Source organism: Mixophyes fleayi, chromosome 11 (assembly GCF_038048845.1).
Source record: "Mixophyes fleayi isolate aMixFle1 chromosome 11, aMixFle1.hap1, whole genome shotgun sequence".
NCBI classification, from domain to species: Eukaryota; Metazoa; Chordata; class Amphibia; order Anura; family Limnodynastidae; genus Mixophyes; species Mixophyes fleayi.
Genome location: NC_134412.1, coordinates 69,670,379 through 69,689,677, shown reverse-complemented (window position 1 = coordinate 69,689,677; position 19,299 = coordinate 69,670,379).

Below are 19,299 nucleotides of genomic sequence, written 5' to 3'. Positions count from 1 at the left end.
AACTAGACACAGACCAGCTCACTACTGACTGGCCAACTAGTTCAGCATCAGTCACCTCTAACTAGAGCACAACTCAAGGTTAAATACACAGGTCTCCTCCCACAGGCTTGTATATATACAGCGTTTATATATATATAGAAATTAAGTAAATAGAATAACTATAAATGACTGTAAAACATTCTTGTACTGCATTAGCCTATCTAATAATTTAGCCTTGGCTTTTATTTATTTTTACATTTATGCTCAAATCACATTTTGTACAATATTTCTATGCAGGGCTTTCTACTTTGTCTTTCAGAAAAATATTTGCAAAAATGTTGTATTTCTTTGATTAATTTAGTTTATTGATAAATGAACAGTAACATATAATTAAAAAAATACCATTAAAAATGGTCAGAATGTTAGGAACTCCCAAGTCAGTACAGTGAAACTCAGGAACTACTCTGAAGGCTAGGTGTTCGCTGGAGCCCCTAGTGGTGGTGACAGACTGGGCTGTGGGCCGACCGAGGGTCGAGTAACGTATACTGACTTAAAGGAGTTCCCAGAAGTGGAGTGATTGGCGGACTGTAGTTAAGAAGAATCCTAGGTCAAAGGGTCACAGGCACAGATGCAATATCCAAGGACAAGCGAAGGGTCAAACACACAGGCAGAGAAGCAAAATCCGAATTCCAGGCAAAAGGTCGAGGTCAGAAGAGAAGGGTCACAGGTCCAATAACAAGCAGGGGTCAAAACATGGGTAGTCAAATCCAAGGTAGCAGGAACCAAAACAGATAGCACAAGCAGGCAGCAGGACTGAGGACAGAACGCTATAACCGGCAGTGAGGCTGCCCCTGAAGTATACACAGGCTAGTGCCTGCTAATTCAGCCCACAGGCTGAATCCAATCATAATCTACAAAATGCGCGTGCGCGCCCGGCTCTCTATACCGCCGGGATGCCGCGCTGAAGAAGTGTCTGACCGTTGCCTTAGCAACGGTCAGGTGCTGGGCGGAAGTGACGTCCCGGTCGTCAAGGTGACGGCCGGGACGCTAGAGGACCCAGGAAGCGAGCCGCGGCGGCTCGTAACACAGAATACAGAACATACAAGGCCTCAATCATCTTCAGATGTAAGTCCCTTTTATGTGCTGTATCTTGCGTGAATTAGCTCTGAGCATGTTCAGAAACTGACATCATGCTGTTAAATGCAATTGCATACAGTTTGTCCGAACGCAAATGACACTTTCTACTGTCTACGACTTGAGGGGTGGAGTGGGGAGGGAGGGGGCAGATAAACATAGGCAATGTAGAGTAAGGTTGTGCCAAGGACATACCAATGCCAATGTGGCCAATTCAAGTTCTAGGTTTCTCTTAAGTATGTGTTTTTTAGCCATATCATTTGCACCAGCTACAGGGCAGGTGTAAGTGCGACTGATAGTTACTGTATCATCTTTGTATTATGACCTACATATATGTGTGCCACTAGAACACAGAACATGTGTATACAAGTAAAATAAACTATAAAAACTAATTGCATGTACAGTATGCATTAAGAACATTCTGATTAATGTATTTAATGTTAAAAGGAAAATTTCAAACACTGTAATGTTCGTTTTGTCGCTACCAATAAACATTGTCCAATGAGATTATTGTGGCTCCAACGCACAAAGTAATTTAATAGCAAAAGATAGCAGGAATTACAGCAAGCCATGATGACACATAAAAGATATAACAATAAACAGGAACGTATAAACTGAATACATTACGTTATGCAAACGCATCCTGGGCCCAGGTCCATATTCAGCCTTGTAGTCTGCAGTCAGGAAGAGAGATTTACAATGGCCCAGGAACTTGCTTATATGCAGTTTGAATTTACATAATCAGTGATGATGTCACAAATGTGCACAGATAGCACTAAGAGAGGTCTTCATTGATCCAGGGTTAATAATGTTCCAGTAGACTGCAAGGCATAAGTCAGTTCATTAGATCTCTTCTCCAAGGGTGGGGGCAACTGACTCCAACTGTTGCCTACGTTTCTTCCCATCGAATAATCAGTTTAAACTGCCCATAAACAAAGTGCTTTTGAGTATTAATTTCATACCATTCATAACTTGCAATCGCAAAATGTGATGGCTTCACTATTGACACCAAATTTCAGCTAGTAAAATATAGATTAATATGAGACCAAACTCCACACATTTTTGTGGACCTGAACCATAATTATCATTACTGTCGTATTATCAATGCATAAATAATCTCGAATATATTTTGCTAATAAATAAATGTGGATTGGAACCTTAGTAAATGTGTATTATTTACAAGTGTAAGTGTGTGTGTTATTAATCCATGCGATTGCATCATTACATGGGGCGTAATAATCGCAATTGCACTGTAAAACTATATTAATCAATTTAGCCTACTTCATCCAATTATTTGGCTTTCACAACACATACTTTTATAGTGATGATAATATTTTTAGTTGGAAATATATTTTATATTTGTTTTGCATTCGTTCTGATGGGACTTGATATTGCACAAATGCATGTGTGTATCCTGCAGTCTGTTCTGTCCGTTAACATATGGCAAGTACTGTTTAGGCAGAGTGTACTTAAACCCAAATTCAAATGGAAACGTATAATTAGATCCACTTGAATTTGAATATGGACTCATGTGCGCTCAAGTTCCTTGCTTGTTTAAAAAGCACAGTTTGTGTTTGTATTATGCCCACAATGTTATTTCCAAAAAACTTTGACCACAGTCTCCCTTCTCTTATTCAGCAAGAAGAGTGTTATCAAACACACATACCCATTGTATATTGCTTTGCATGCTTCAATAATCTCAATATGATTTAGTCTTGCTTAATCAAAAAGAGCATTATGATCTTGCTGCATACTTTTGACCTCCTAGATGCAGTATTGCACTAAAATTTCAACAGCAAAACTGAACTGAATAACTTAACAAAAATATTAAGACCATGATAAAATAGCACCCAATAGTAAGAAGTTGTTTTCTGTGCATTTAAATTAGTGGCTTATATCTAATCAAACTGTAGAAGGATTTGGGCCAAATAATCATGCATTATACATAATTACATATTAGAACAACTGAAAAAGCAATAATGCACTTTTAAAACTACAAAATAATTAATAAACTGAAACTTTAGAAGTATTTCTGTGGTTTAGTTGAAATAACAAAAAAACAGCAGATGAGGACAATGAGATAGCATTGATAACTTTTAATCATATTTACTAAATCAATTGTCTTTTATAAATACAATGCAAGGTTTGTGTTACAAAATCTATATTTGTAAAACACTAACAATTTATGACTGTAGAGAAAGTTTGCATAATCATTAAATTACCGATTGTTGTTTACAATCTACATTTTATTTTCTACTGCATGATTCCAAAGCAGTTTAGGTTACTGTAATTTAGTTTAATTTGTTTGGTTTTCAGTAGAGAAAATGTAATATTGAACATTATATAGAAAGTGGGAGGATAATGATTACATTTTATAAAGGAAAAAATCAAGTTGAAATTAAGCTTAACTGTTATACCAGAAGGCCAGGGCTGTGCCAGGAACGAAAAAAAAGTGCTCAGGAAACACGTTTGGGGGCAGTAACATTAAGAAAATTGCTTTAAATATGATTTTTAATGAATTAGTGGCAGATCTACAACTGATGAATAATTATAATATTCTTATTTTACAATCTAGGAGGGGGACTATTTCAGTTGCGGCCTCAGGCAAGCTAATGTCACTTAGCCACCGTGTTCTTGAGCTCAATTCCCAACCATGGCCTTGTCTGTGAGGAGTTTATATGTTCTCACCGTTTGCGTGGTTTTTCTCCAGGTACTCTGCTTTCCTCATATACTCCAGAAACACACTGGTAGGTTAATTGACTGCTAACAAATTGACCCTACTCTGTCTGTGTGTTAGGGAATTTAGACTGTAAGCTCCAATGGGGCAGGGATTGATGTGAGTGAGTTCTCTGTACAGCGCTGCGGAATTAATTGTATTATATAAATAAATGGTGATGATGATGACGAATATCATGTACATGACAACACAAAAGCAAAGACAAAGTATTCTGGTTGGGGATTCTTCAGTCTAAACCAAAAAAGATATTTCCTTAATATTGAAAATGTACTGAATTTTATTTCAACTTTTTGAAATGAGTAATGGGTGATTTTAAAGTGTGATAAGTGTCAGTAAATAAGAAGTGCACATTATACTCACTCATTACCTTAAAGACATATATTTATTCAACACAGTGCATGTTTTTGAGCTCATTAATCTTCATTTAATTATCACTATAATGTTTTATTTCTTCATACTAGCACATTTGCATAAATTATTATAATTAAAAGCATAGCAACATTAACTCAAATTTTATCACATATTAGATAGTATTATACTATTGATAAAATCAGTTTTTGATTCAAATTGGGATATCACAATTATTAAACAGAAATTATGTAGATAATTCGTATATATAATTGAGTTTTGATATATTGAATTTATTAAAACTAGAGACAGTCCTTGGTGAAAAATACATATTACATTTGATGCCAATACACTTAGTTGGTGCCTACACTTTTGTGTCTATGTATTAAGGCAACAGTTCTCGTAGATTATATTCTATTTATTCACTGCCTTCCCTTATGTGAGGCGTATAATTGTCACTTATATCATTTTATAACCTTGTGAAACAGAGGAGTGGGCATCTGCTCTTCTTAGGAACATATGTAAGGTGGCTGATTGGGGATGGGGGTCTCCAACCCTTCCAATAAAGGCTAAAACAGATGTTTTCCCAAGGCGCCTGTTAGTGTGTTGCAAATAGAAACAGACAGATGGAACAAAGTATTCTGGAGCAGCAAAACAATATATTGGTAATATGCAGATCAAATACACTGAAAAACCGTGGATGCATCAAAAACAGAATCAAATACTATAGTCCAATAGTGAACCAGGAATGATGACCCAGTCCTTAATTCAAAATGCACACAATGAGAAGTGAGTCCATGTAAGTCCATCTATAATGAAAGTTCTCCATGGGTAATCGGTATAGTGAAGCAAAGTGTCACAGTTCTCCCAGCAGTATTATCCTAGGGTATGTTTCCAGAAAAAAATACAGTGAGAAGTGGATATTACCTCAATAGCAGCCGGTGTGTCAGTGCATGGATGGTGTCAGTAGCTGGTACATGACAGGACCCAGAGTGGAAATAATTACCCATTCACAGGTGTGGTCCCTGGCCTCAGGTCCACGACCTGCTCCTTCAATTAAAACCGCCAATGGTTCTGCCTCCAGATGTTTCCACGTCCCAGCGTTGGGTATTTGAAGGAGCGTAAGCGCATGCGACGCCTATGTAAGAAAAACCCTCCATTCAATTCCTGGATAGGGTAAAAGTTCTTTAGAATCTAGGTGATACGGGTAAGTGTACAGCAGCAACCTTCTGTTTTTGATACATCCACGGTTTTTCAGTGAATTTGATGATATAGTGTTTTGTTGCTCCGGAATACTTTGTTCCATCTGTCTGTTTCTATTTGCAACAGACCAACAGGTGCCTTGGGAAAACTTCTGTTTAAATTATATAACCTTGTCTATATTGGATAATATCAATGAATCTATGGATGAGGATATATCTTCTATATCCATGAGCATATCCCTATTTAAAATAGGAAGGTCACACTTAGACTGGCTATGTATAATTATAGTTCTAGATACATGTAAATATATTCAGGTGCTTGACAAGTATATAATAATGTAGGAGAAACAACTCAGCGTATTAATCTACATAGACATATTGGGAATGTCTAGCCGTGTCTTGATGTGATAGTATGCATATCTTATTGATATATGGCGGCATGAGTAAAAAAGTGGACACATTTGCTGATTTTTATACATTTATTTTAGGAGTCAATGCATTAAGAATAGCCATTAATACGATCGAATGAGTTGACATGTAGGAAATCAATCTAGATGTAAAACATCAATGCGTACTTAATTATATTGGACAACATCGCTGTTTATCAAGTATCCTATGAAGTAGGATTGGAATTTTCCCCTATTGACCTATTATATCATGATTGGACCTGATCAATTTAAATATTGCAGACTATCCAACAATCATGTTAGTCATAAACAAGCTCATGAGGGTGAAAAACGCGTTAGTTAGTCTCTGAGTTCAATGGTTGCCAACACAATATGTTCAACACATGACCCTTTTCATTTAACTGCCCGATAGTGTGTGGGAGCAATTTATCTATTATAACACAGGAGTAGGAGATACACGTCTAGTGTCTAATAATTCGGCAATGAGTAATTGAATGCTATGCATTAGACAAGTGATATTGATTGACTTTCTGGTGAGATAGGAAGCCTAAGTAATTTACCTGCTAACACAAGACAGGAAGAAGACATATAAATCCATGAATCTATTAATCCAGCAGAGTGTATCTTAATTATTGTATAATACAGCAACAGACCTGATATTACAAGAAACTCTAAAACGTATAAATAATTTGATAGAACATTTTAAGACTACTTGAAGGCACACACTTATGATTCAAACAGGCTCATATAGGGTCAAAGTGTTTATTACAGATAAAGCACAAAGTTTCACCTTGATGAAACATTGTTCTTATATCAGTAAAATATTGAATACACTAACAGAGTACTGTATCAACTACTATTCAGAAGAGTAAGTGGTGAAATAAATCAGCTAAATAAATCTAGCTGTGCAGTCCAGCAGCATTAACTATCTCTATTACTGAGCATTGGTTATATTGCAATCTCTCAAGTTTTATTAAACAATTAACAATGATGCTATATGACATTGTTATTTAGGGAGATTTCAACTATGCATCTTCTAGTTTCTTATTGCACCCAGAGTAATAGAGTAATAGAGTGACACAGAGACTTATTAAATTTCATAGATAATATTGTAACATGGCTATGAGCATTTTATAATATTACTTGCAGAGAATTATACTGACTATAGAGAGCATTATTAGACTTGAAATGCAGATGGATTCACGTATGGAAAAATCTAGAACATTATTTTGAACGCACAGAGGTGTAATCAGTATATATTGAGGGCATGACCCACTAATTATATTTAAATAATATTGCTTATTGGATTCAAAATACAAGTAAACATGCATAAGAATAATAAACATATTTGATTAATCCTCTTAAATTGGATATTCCAATTTAGCGTTGCTCTATGAACGGGTAAGGGACATTTATTAAATTTGATTTACCCTTGTAAGTCTATTTTTCAGTTGAATCAATCTACTATTTTAAGTTGCAATAAATATTATTTTCCTTTCATTAACTCTCTTATCTATATTTTAATATCTCACCTTGACTCAGGAGTTGCTAAATTTGTTTTTTAAGACTAAACAATAAAAAATTATGATTGCAATAATTTAGCTACTGTCCAGAGCATGCAGCATAGAATAGGAACCATTTTTTAAGGGCTTCAATCTAGGCTTCAATCTAGGTACTAGTTACATGGTAGCACCTCTGTCCAATTTGATATCAATTTTCAGAAAATATATAATATAGGGCATCAAGACTATGTGCAGCTGTATAATCTTTTGCTTTGATACAAATTGTAGAAATACCCAGGCAATAGATTATGGTATGCACTGACTGGTGCAAAATACAATTGATACTAGTCATTAGTGCCATTACCTATCTAGCTGTAGAAATACATAGGCATTTTAACATCAAGCTATACATGTTCAAATGTTACAGATGGAAAACAGGAACCTTTGCTGCCACATCGGAAGAGCAGTAAAGACGTGCACATTGCCTAGACACTTGTACTCTTCAGCCATTCATACAGCAAGAAACTGAATTAAGTCAGTGACAAAATGGATCAGAAGTTCACAGCAACCTTGCATCAGTGGTAATGACTGTAATAATGTAATTCAGCAAACTGTCATAAAACTTTATCTCACGGAAAGAGAAATCTATTAATAATCCAACAAATTTATTTTGATGGAAATGATTCAGAATTGATTTTGAAAAAGAAACGGAAGAGCCAACAACTTTTGCAGCTTATGGATAGAAAATGGTGGAAACATACCTAAATTTCCTAATGCTGGTTGGCGGTGGAAGGGTTACTGAAACGTGCATTTAGTTACGCCTCAAAAATATTGAACAGCTGGCACTTGTAAATAAATGAGTCAACAATGGATAATCCTTAATTTCAACCCAACTCCGTGTTCAAGGTTCACAAGAACAAAAACTTGGCTATAAAAAAGATACTGTATCATGAAAAGTATAGCATTACATAGAATTGCAAAGAAATATTCCATGACAAGTCTAAACTAGATTGCATAAGTTATTAAAGTGTATATAACACTGTAATTGTTTTAATGTTGAGTAGAACTCTATGGTTGATTTGAACCCTCATTTATAGAAAACTGCTGGGGTTTAGTGCAAAATCTTCTTTGACGACATCATGGAGTACATTTACTAAACTGCGAGTTTGAAAAAGTGGAGATGATGCCTACAGCAACCAATCAGATTCTAACGATCATTTATTTAGTGCATTCTACAAACTGATAGCTAGAATCTGATTGGTTGCTATAGGCAACATCTCCACTTTTTCAAACCCGCAGTTTCGTAAAAATTCCCCTATGTCCTTAATTTTTGCTACTGTGTCTAGTATTCCAGCTAACAGCATGGCTTTGCTAAGCAAGATGGTGTAGTTTTCAGAGATATGAAAGATTGTATCAGCAGAAAAAGAAGCCATCTTAATTAATTAACAGATTTTTATGAAAAGTTGATGATGCTAACCTCAATGTCCAACATCGAAGAGACAATAGATGAGGTTAAAATAGTTTTTTTATTAGAAATACATAGTAACAAATTATCTCTAATTATAACTATTATATTTTATTTTCATATATATAATAAAGATTATAGAATAATAAATAAGAATTGAAAAATGTTTAAAAGAGACCTGACATAAGATCTTCTCATCATGGAGAAACCCAGATTTATTTACACACAGGCTTCCAATTTAAAAAATCCACTTGCTCCCTCATAAACCAATAGAAGATCTAACTTTGTACATAATAAATGGGCTTCTTGTGGTAAATATAAAATGTGCATCTATGGTATGCTCAATATTACTGTGATGAGATGGACATTTACTTAAGCTTACATCATCTGACCCTAGTAAGTAAAAAACAGATTTGTGCCCTCAGGATACTGTCTCATAGATTACTAACCATCAACACTGCTACAAAATGAGGCTTTATATGGATTAGCTGGGGGAGGTGGTTATTGTGCCTATGCAAACCACTGCTTTTTGTGTTAACAAACACTATACCTTCTACTAAGCAGGAGGTCAGAATTTCATCAACTCATCCATCCAATCCCTATAAATATCCTGGCCAGTCCCATACCCTGAAAACGTGAGTTGCGCATGCATGGTGGAGTCGGCCATAAACCTCTGTTCTTGTTGTCATGACTCCATTGGAAGAAGCTTGTGGATCTGTCTGCCTGGTTAGCCCACAGGAGTAGGGAGTCTAGAATTCAGATCTCTAACATACTAGAGAGCCTGTTGGCCAAGCAGCTTGGCCAGAGTACATTTGAAAGAGATCAGTAAGATCTGGAGAAGACAGCGTGACACCAGAAATTGCCTCTGCACCAACTACTTGGTGAATATTAACAGGGAAGTGTCAACAGCTTGGCTGGTATATTCATAACCGGGTGTTCGGAAATGTCACAACAGTTTGGCTGGAGCAAAGACACTCTCATCATGGTTGAATCCCCACAGCAAATGCATCTGTACCACTGGTACAGAACAGCTTATCCCGGAGCTCCATCTACAGCTTGGCAGGGAATTTATCTACAGCTTGATAGGAGATTTGGAACATTGCAGCACCACACATAATTTATATATTAATGGTTGTCCCGGCAACTGCTTTCACACACATAAATTTGTCCAGTGTACTATACCCAATAGCAGCTCAGCCCAAGAAACAGTACACACTCAGCTTACTGGTAAACAACAACCAATGCAGTTACTCCAGAAACTTTTCAGCTAAAGTTTCTCCTGGATCTTAAACAATTTAGCTGATCTAGCTGTTGATAAGCTCTGCTTTGCATATATTTTTTTCTATTGCATTACAGATTATATATGTTTTGGAATAATGATACCATTGTGTCTTTCTACTCTTCTTGCCTGTGTGATCCAACAAAATCCTGGTATCCTGAAAACTAGCAACTTTACTTTCTAAATCAATGGTTTCTCTTTAGATAATAAAGATAATATATAATGTCAATCCTTCTAAATTGCATATCTCTGAAATTATACACGAGATGCAATTCATGGGTGGCACCATCAGACCACCTTTTAAAAAAACCTATTTACGAACATGGTCCATAAAATTCTAGAATACATCCTGTGTTCTATATTAACATTTTTCTGAGAAGAATAGTTCTGATCCAACTCATCTTAAATGTTGTGTGATTGAAATGCTCCCTATATATAGTTGCAACGATGATTAACCAGCCTTTTCATGAAATTGTGAAGCATATTTGATTTATTCTCTTAATGCTTTAAGTTTTAATCACTGTTGATTTTCATTTTCTATTTCAATATATTTTTAGAGTGTTAATTTATGTTTAGAATGTTAATTTAATTTTAGGTAATATTTTGTAAGCAATACAAATTAATTAATCTTCATTACTACAGAAAGAAATATGCTAATTAGATCTGTGTAATGATTTTATATAGATATCTATATTTATTTTATATGTGGGTTGACACTTATTTAAAATTTAATTATATTAATTGTACTCTGTAACGTGTAATATTATTTTATAATAAATATGTTTATGTTAATGAGTAGTAATTAGTATTAGAAGGTGATTCCCCTCTGAAATGTGTAGCTAATGGGGTACTGGAATCAATTTAACTTTATCATTGATTGATATGCTCATATTTATCAACACTTGAAGGTGCAACGTATTTTCTAATTAATAAATGATAAACAGCTCACCGTGGCATAGTGGTTAGCACTTCTGTCTTACAGCACTGGGGTAATGAGTTCAATTCCCGACCATGGCCTTATCTGTGTGGAGTTTGTATGTTCTCCCTGTGTTTGCGTGGGTTTCCTCCAGGTGCTCTGGTTTCCTCCCACACTCCAAAACATACTGGTAGGTTAATTGGCTGCTAACAAATTGACCCTATTTTGTCTGTGTGTGTGTTTAGGAATTTAGACCAATGGGGCAGGGACTGATGTGAGTGAGTTCTTCTGTACAGTGCTGCGGAATTAGTGGCGCTATATAAATAAATGGTGATGATGATAATCAATTAGTTCCCATTTTTTTAAATGCTCTCCATTTAAATACCTAATCAGGTCTGTTAAAGAAAACAACCTGCTAATAAAGACATAGCCTGGTATAGACATCCAAGAAACAGTCAATTTGATTCATTGCACTTTGTGAACTTTCTAAGATGTAACCTTTATTGCTCATTTAAAATAGACACAAATATAATTATTCCATTGTTTATTCTTGTTCTTTTTTAAAATGGCAATGAAATATATAGTGAGATCATTATGTGTGATTAAGAAACATCAAAAGGTGATTTAAAATTCCTGTGGTGTAATGTCAAGATTCCATACATATTTTTCTATGATCGACACTATTACAAACACCTGAAAAGATGTAAGATCTGTTTCTGAAACAAATGAAAACATACTCGTACAAAATCACATCAGATAATTATATAAAACACAACAAGGCTCCACGAGGTCTGAGAAAAAAATCTTTCCAGTATTTGAACTGGCTACAGAGAATTTGAAAATAGAATGATAAAATACCCTAAAAATATGTTCTAAGGGAAATTTTAATTAAACACGACAATATTGTACAGTAAACATACAATGAAATAACATAATTATGTAATAAAGTACAAGAATTTGAAAATGTAGAAGGTTTTAAAAATGTAAAAATGAAATTGATCAGACAGAAAAAGTTATTATAGTAAAGAAAAATGTAAATTCATGATAGAAAGGATTATGTTAGTCAGATGAAATAAGTCAACATCGAGACATAAGATGGACACCAGGGCCAATAGATAAAATAGCTATTTAACATCAGGGGGTAAATGTATTTTAGTGCGATTTTTTTCAACTCGCCGGAAATTGGCGACTTGGCAGCTAAAATTTAAAGTGGCGATGGCTTGTAATTCTATAATTACAATCAAATTAATTGTTTTAAATAGACTTAACTAAATAAAAAGTAGAGCTACAAAAGGTTAATACACACTGGAAATATATTGCAACTAGGTTTGGGATTGAAGCTATGATTTAACCGACCTGGATTGGAAGTGGGTAGCTTAAAGAGAATGACCCCACTGTTTTATAGCCATTTGCCATGCAAAAGTAGACACAGCAAAATGTGTGTCTGCTCTATCTGTGGGCGTGTGAATGTGTGTTCTTTCAATATTGGTTATCAGGCCAGACAGCAATTCACGGCAGCATTGTTGGATAAAATTAAGAGGGATTGATGAGAGACTTACAAAATACGAAAATTATGTCCTAAATGTAGAAAATTCTGAATGCCAGAGTCAGATACCCAGGCTTGATACCTTCGTTTGGAGATTGTGTAATTGACAAATGAAATCATTTTCCAGTCCTTTGTATTATACAGCAGATCCCTCAAGGTACAATTATTCATGATTAGAACATAAATTACTATGATGATCTTAATTTCAACACCAAGTTAGTTACTTATTATTAATCTAAACATAGGGACAGTAAAGAAAATGTGACTCCATTTTTACAAATTAGTGGAAATGAAAAATCATTTAATTGTAATAACATTGACCCTATACAAGAATTCTAAATAACAATATTACAAGCACCTGTTACGAACACGATAAATGATTTGTTTCTCTACAACGACTACCCTAATTTCTAAAGGAAAGATAAATAAGTGAGTTAAGCATTTTTATTGTCATTATAAATAAATTTACTCATATTTGATACTGATAGATAAATAATGGGAAATTTGATATACTAATAGCCCACGTTATTTGGCTGCACATGCAGTTAAGAATGATCACGTCACGTCTGATCATTAAGAGATCCGTTTAGGGTGGATCGATGGGACGAATGCTTTAAACCTAATCAATCGAGAAAACACAAATATAGTGACTTTAAAACACACATTTAATTACCAATATTATAGTCATTTAATAGGGAATATTAAACAATCATCTTCCAGCAGCAGTCGCTGAAACAAGACTAAAAAGGGGTGAGGAACAGTTATATATATATACAAATTGTTTATATTCATATACATTTAAAATAATCACCTGTACATTTAAAATACAATCATATGAATTGAATACATGTAAGAGTTGATAAATAGGTCTCCTTGATAAACAATAAGTAAGAAACATAATACACTTAATATATCAGTATCCCCATAGAATATATAAAGAATATGATAACAAAACCATCAAACAATCTGAAATATCCCTAAAAATATTGCTACTATAGATCATAGACTAACGTAAAGAAATGTTTGAATTTGTACCCCTTGCAGTACAACACGCTCTGTGCAGCTTGTAAAATTTGCATCTATCTCTAAATCAGTCTCCTAGATGCTGATATTGTAGCAACTGATGTAGAGCACAGGGTTTATCAGATGATTTTCATCCAATGGAAGACGATACAGAATGCTAATTCCTTCTAGTATAGTCCTCTTATGTATTAGATAGTTATGTATGAATGAGTGTTCATGGGAAACATTGTATCTATCCGGCATTCATACTCCGTAAGGAGAAACCGGAACTTCTGCCCACCTGACACAACCAAGCCTCGTAGTGGGGAATGCCTGGATCGGAAATGAATATAAAAAGGACTCCGGGGCATTTGAATTTTAAACCTTGATAAAGACTGTATCCAAGTTGAAACACGTTAGTTTTAATCTTGCTTTCATATGGGTATCGTGGATAGCGCGTATGGACACACGGAACCGGCTACATGAAAAAACAGTCATTATTTAACTTATGTGCAAAACAGAATACTAATTTGCACCCCTTGCATTGTAACATGGTTTTGTCCAGGAGACTGAAATAAGAAGTTTCTTAAGTTAAGATCATTAATGAATCAGGCCCTAAATGTGGAAAAGGTAGAGAGTAAGCTTGAACCTATAGGAATTGTCCAAGCTTCGCATCTTAGTTAACAAAGGATAGGCCTCCTGCAAGAAACCATTTCAATGGCCACTGGATAGTCATGAAAGTAAAACATATTGCCAGGATTCAGCAATACATTTTGCAGAGCCCACAAATCCTGATTAATTTGCATAAAAAAATAACAGAACACCTTAATATCATAGGTGATGTCTACGGTGAAAGCAGAGCCAACAAGCCAGCTAAGATGTATGTCCATTTTCTCATCTCACTGAATCTCAGAAAATACATGGTGACAGCTCCTTGGAGTTAGCTGACATTGTGCTACCAAATGAAAGGAGTATATTAAAATGTATAACAACAACAGATGGTGTGAAGGTGCTGTATGTTCCTGATTTAATGGCTATATATATTGTCAAATTTGACTATGGATCATATGAGGATTGATAAGTTATTTAAAAAATGATACTGAAATCTAAACCTTCTATTTGAGACATTTTGAACTAGAATTACTAAAGGGCGGTTTGCTGAAACTGCCGCTTTTTGGCTATTTGGTTTTGAAACTGCCGGATGTACTAAAGTCCAAACCGCCATTAAAAAGGCCAGAAATTACATTTTTCAAAACCACCACTTTACAAACCGCCATCTCGATTTTAACAATGATGAACATACAAACAGACAGATTTACTAAGCTGGGGTTTTTAAAACCACCACAATACAGCCATCCAAACAGCCAAAATGAAAGAGGTGGTTGTGAATGGCAAGATTGCTCAAACTGCATGCTGTTTGAGCTATTTTGCCATTCAGAACAGAAGAGAAAGCATCATTGACATTTTAATTATTTAGAAAATCATTATTTATTGACTAAGGGACAAAATGAATTTAATATTAACTTATGAGAGAATTTTTTTATATATTTTTTTAAAGGGACACTATTATAGCATTATATTATGTGCTAAATGTGAAAATATAATATTATTAATTGATTGTTAATGGTGGATATAATTATTTATGTTGCACAATTTGTCATTACATATTGTCCGAATAATATAATAATATAAATAATTTTATATAGCATGTTTAAGCTATCAAGCCATTCTGAAGCAGGTAATAAAACTGTCCTGTCCTGTCTTTTGGATGACGGTTTTGATGGCAGTTTTATCCAAGCTGCCAGCGGTTTAATTTTTTCAATCCGCCATACATCGCCAGTCATTTTAAATTGAAGCCTCAAACCACCCTAGAGTAAATGCGACAGTTTGGACCCCTGAACCGCCGGTGATGAGTGGCAGTTTCAAACTGCCACTTAACTCGATTCTTAGTAAATCTAACCCTTTGTGTAGAAATCCAAGACTCATTACTTATATGGCTTCCAAATAATATGGAAGAATAAAGCTTTCAATTAGGAGGTGCTAGTCACTCATATTTTTTGGCAGTCGATACTGACTGATTATATGAGACCTGTGCCAGTGGCAAAAGAGGGTTTCAAATATGTTTTGATCGTTTTTCATTAAATGGGTTTAGGCCCTCCCCACTTATAATAACAAAGCATTAACTTGGGACTTTTCAAAGGTAAACTGAGCCTGATAATGAACCCCACTTCATCTAACAGATTATGAAAAAAGTGTAACTTTATGGCAACTGAGCAAACGTTTCATGACTTTATCACCACCAATATGATTGAAAAATGGACTGTAGGTTAAAGGGTGTAATGTTCAAACTGATTTATGATAAAGTAATTTTTTCTTCTAAAATACTGCTCAGTTTTTCCTAATTTCAGCTTACATTTTAATCATGAAATGTAAATGGACATGGGGACTGTCTTTAATACAAGTGTCAATTTTTTGTGCCTGAACCTTTATAATTATCAGATGTATGGGGAAATTGGCTTCTTTATTTAGTATTATTGGAGGTGCAATAAGGGCCACATTACAGAACAAAACCAAAAGACCGCCAGCTCAGAACTGATACAAAATTCTAGTCTAGTGCACAATGGAAGTTGCCAGGTGACCCACATCATAGTGGGGAATGCTCCTAATAATTGGCCATCTTGACCCTTTTCCTCCTCAAATGAAATCTTATCTCTGCTCTGCTCCATTGTGGGGTCCTGTGGGAATCGAATAAAGGCTTAATATCTGGCATTTGTTTGTTACTGTCCTGTTTCACTGATGTCTTATTGCTCTTTAATTTCTGTGCCTGTTTATGTCCTGCTTGATTTTCCTTTCCTCTCATTCTTGTGCCTCTCCCATTTGTTTTTCCCCTGTTAGTTTCTTTTCATCCCTTAAGATGAGGGTGCATGCTGTCCTCACACTAGGTTTCTAGGAAGTGTAAATATGGATGGAGCTCATGCATCTTAGTGGCCACTCCTCAGTTGTTAGTGGGCAGAAGCAAATTCTTAAAACGGGCAGGATCTGTACATCCTACCCCAGCAAAACAGGTGTTATGCCTTCAATGCAGGATCATGCACGAGGGAAACTGCATACAAGTACTGGCATACATGTTCCAATTGTTCAACTCCTCACTCCGCCACTGAGTGTTCTAGGGCAGTACCACAAGAGGTGCTGCAAAGGCTCATATGTACTAAAGCACCCTCACCAATTGATTGGCATTTAGGCAATGTCATTGCCTCTTGCTAGATTAAGCAGGAGTCAAGTTTTTGCATCACGGTTTTATTACCAGTTTTAGACTCCTATTCTGCATAGCCTTACACTCCTCATCACCCCAGAATTTAAAATCTGCATATGTATTTCCTGAAATATTAGTGTAAAATGTAGACAAGGTAAGGTGGATGGGACATATCTTAGTCCCATTTTCTTCCCTTCCCTTCACAGACATAGTGGCTTCTCCGGTGGCATCATGCTGAAAAAGGCAGTGGGCAAATTCCGGCTGATCCAACACCTGTCGTACCTGTTGGCTGGTTTGGTTATTTTCGCTATTGGCACCAACCATACTCGGTTACTTATAAGTCCTTCAAGTCTGCGTTAACCCTGGTTCGGGAGTTTGAGCCAGGAGCCCTCTTTGCCAAGCTCGAGTATCATATCTGTTGCCCCAGCACTCAGACTTTTTTTTTATTCTCTGGGCTTTAAGCTCCACTATGGTTTCTACATTGACCGTTATTTACCAATGGGCTGTCAGTGGAACGCAAGTGTGTTCCACTGACAGAAAGTTCGGTATTTGGAATGCAAATTTGCGTTCCAAATGCTAATGCAGGATGCCGCTCGGCCTCAGCTACAGCGCCGTTCAAGCTTCCGATACCAGGAATAAATTGTTTCTGGTGCGAGAAGCTGTGTCCAGTGATTGAGCCAGGGCACAGAGGCAGATAGCGGGCGGGTGCTGCGTCCCCTTGGGCTTGCGCCCTGGGTGATGGCACGGCCCGCACCTCCCTAGTTTCTTCTATGCCCATCAATAACCCAGGGCTATGCTGCTTGTCGCTTTTAGTCAGGCCATGAAGGATTTTTTTTTAACAATTTTTCCTTAGATCAAGGCCTGATATGATTTTTAGTTGTATCACTTGCACCAACTACAGGTCTGATGCAAGTGCCGCGTGAAGTGGTGACAGCTGTGTATGCATGCTAGAATATCTGTTTGCAATCATTAGCAACTGTAAAAATGCATTTTATGTAGAGTAGACATTAATAACATCCTGATAAATGTATCTCATGGGGGGGAAAACAGTTGCAAATAATTACATACATTTTTTTCTGTGCATTCTCCTGGGACTTCTGTCTACATATGATAATTGCCATATGGAGGAGTTTGGGGTACCTCTTGGTAAGTTAGCTCTCAATTTAAAAACACATATGTATGGCCAAAAAATAGGAACTCACATTGTTTAGCATTAGAACCACCCTATTAACAGAAGCGACTTGATGGGACCGGGTGCCTTATCATACATTTGCAAATATGTGCAACTGAGATTTCTTCATTTTTTTGTACATATAGAAATAGCAGCTCCTTTGCTGGTTATAGCAGTGTGCTGAGGACTTTCTCTCTGTGTTTGTTCCTTTCAGGATAACCCTGCTATTTCAAGCATCTGCTATGAACCTATAAATTGATTGAGCAGCTTCCACTTCTGTTTTTCATACTGTTTAATAGGCACAGCTGTGTAGGAAAAATTAGACAATGATATAGGATTTACCTTTCATACAACCAGAAAGAATGAGTGTGAAATTGACCACAATGATGGAATCTGCTGCATTGTGATTGCCTCCCTTTCATTTGCTTGATTGAAGTGATTTTACTCAGGGCATTTTTATTCCTTGAATCGTGTTCAAACCTCCATCAATTTTCAAATATATTATTATATATTATATATTGTCTGATGGATCGATTTGCTAATCTCATAGGAACTTAAGATAATTGCCTGATTTGTCTTGCAGTTTCTAACAGTCTGTCTTTAGAGATGAAAAACACATGCACAAAAGTTGGGACTATTAAACTGCTAAATTCTATTGACCTGATAATATAAATGTGGCTATGAATCTATGATTACTTGCCCTTTACTGGTTGCTTGCCTTCTAACGCCTAGCATGCAACCAAATGTATCTATTTTAATATTTGATGTTATAGGCATATTTTGCTATTTAAACACAGGTGCAATGTACTATAATGTGAGTAAGACTAGATATTCTCCAAAAATAGCAAATTCTCCCTAGGCCTATGTACCAGATTGGTAAAAGGTAAATGTATCCTTATTATTGCTAAGCAGGATTTTTCTAGTTTCATTGGACCCCTAACAGGAATGTTATGAGAAAAGTATGCACAACATACTGTATGAGCAAATGTAACTCTTGCACGTCTCCTGTACAATCTGAAGAAGGAGGCGAGCACAGAGAGGAAATTAAATTACTATTTTAAAAGGTTCTTTTCATCTAACACATCTTTACGATGCTAAGAAATAAAACCCAGCAGCAAAAATGTGATTTCCTAGCTTCCTCTGTGACAGTCATTGAGACTGCAGATTTCATACACCGCAATGTATGGTGAATATACAGTTATGTCAATTGAATAGTAACAGGAAGGAAAAGGACAGATGCAATATTCTACCTATAGAATAATTCCTGCTGTGGTTTAGTAAAAATAATTTTCAAGCAGTGATTCAGAATGAAACATGAAGCTGTTTAATGGAATTATGTTAAAGGAAGAGAGGGAGTT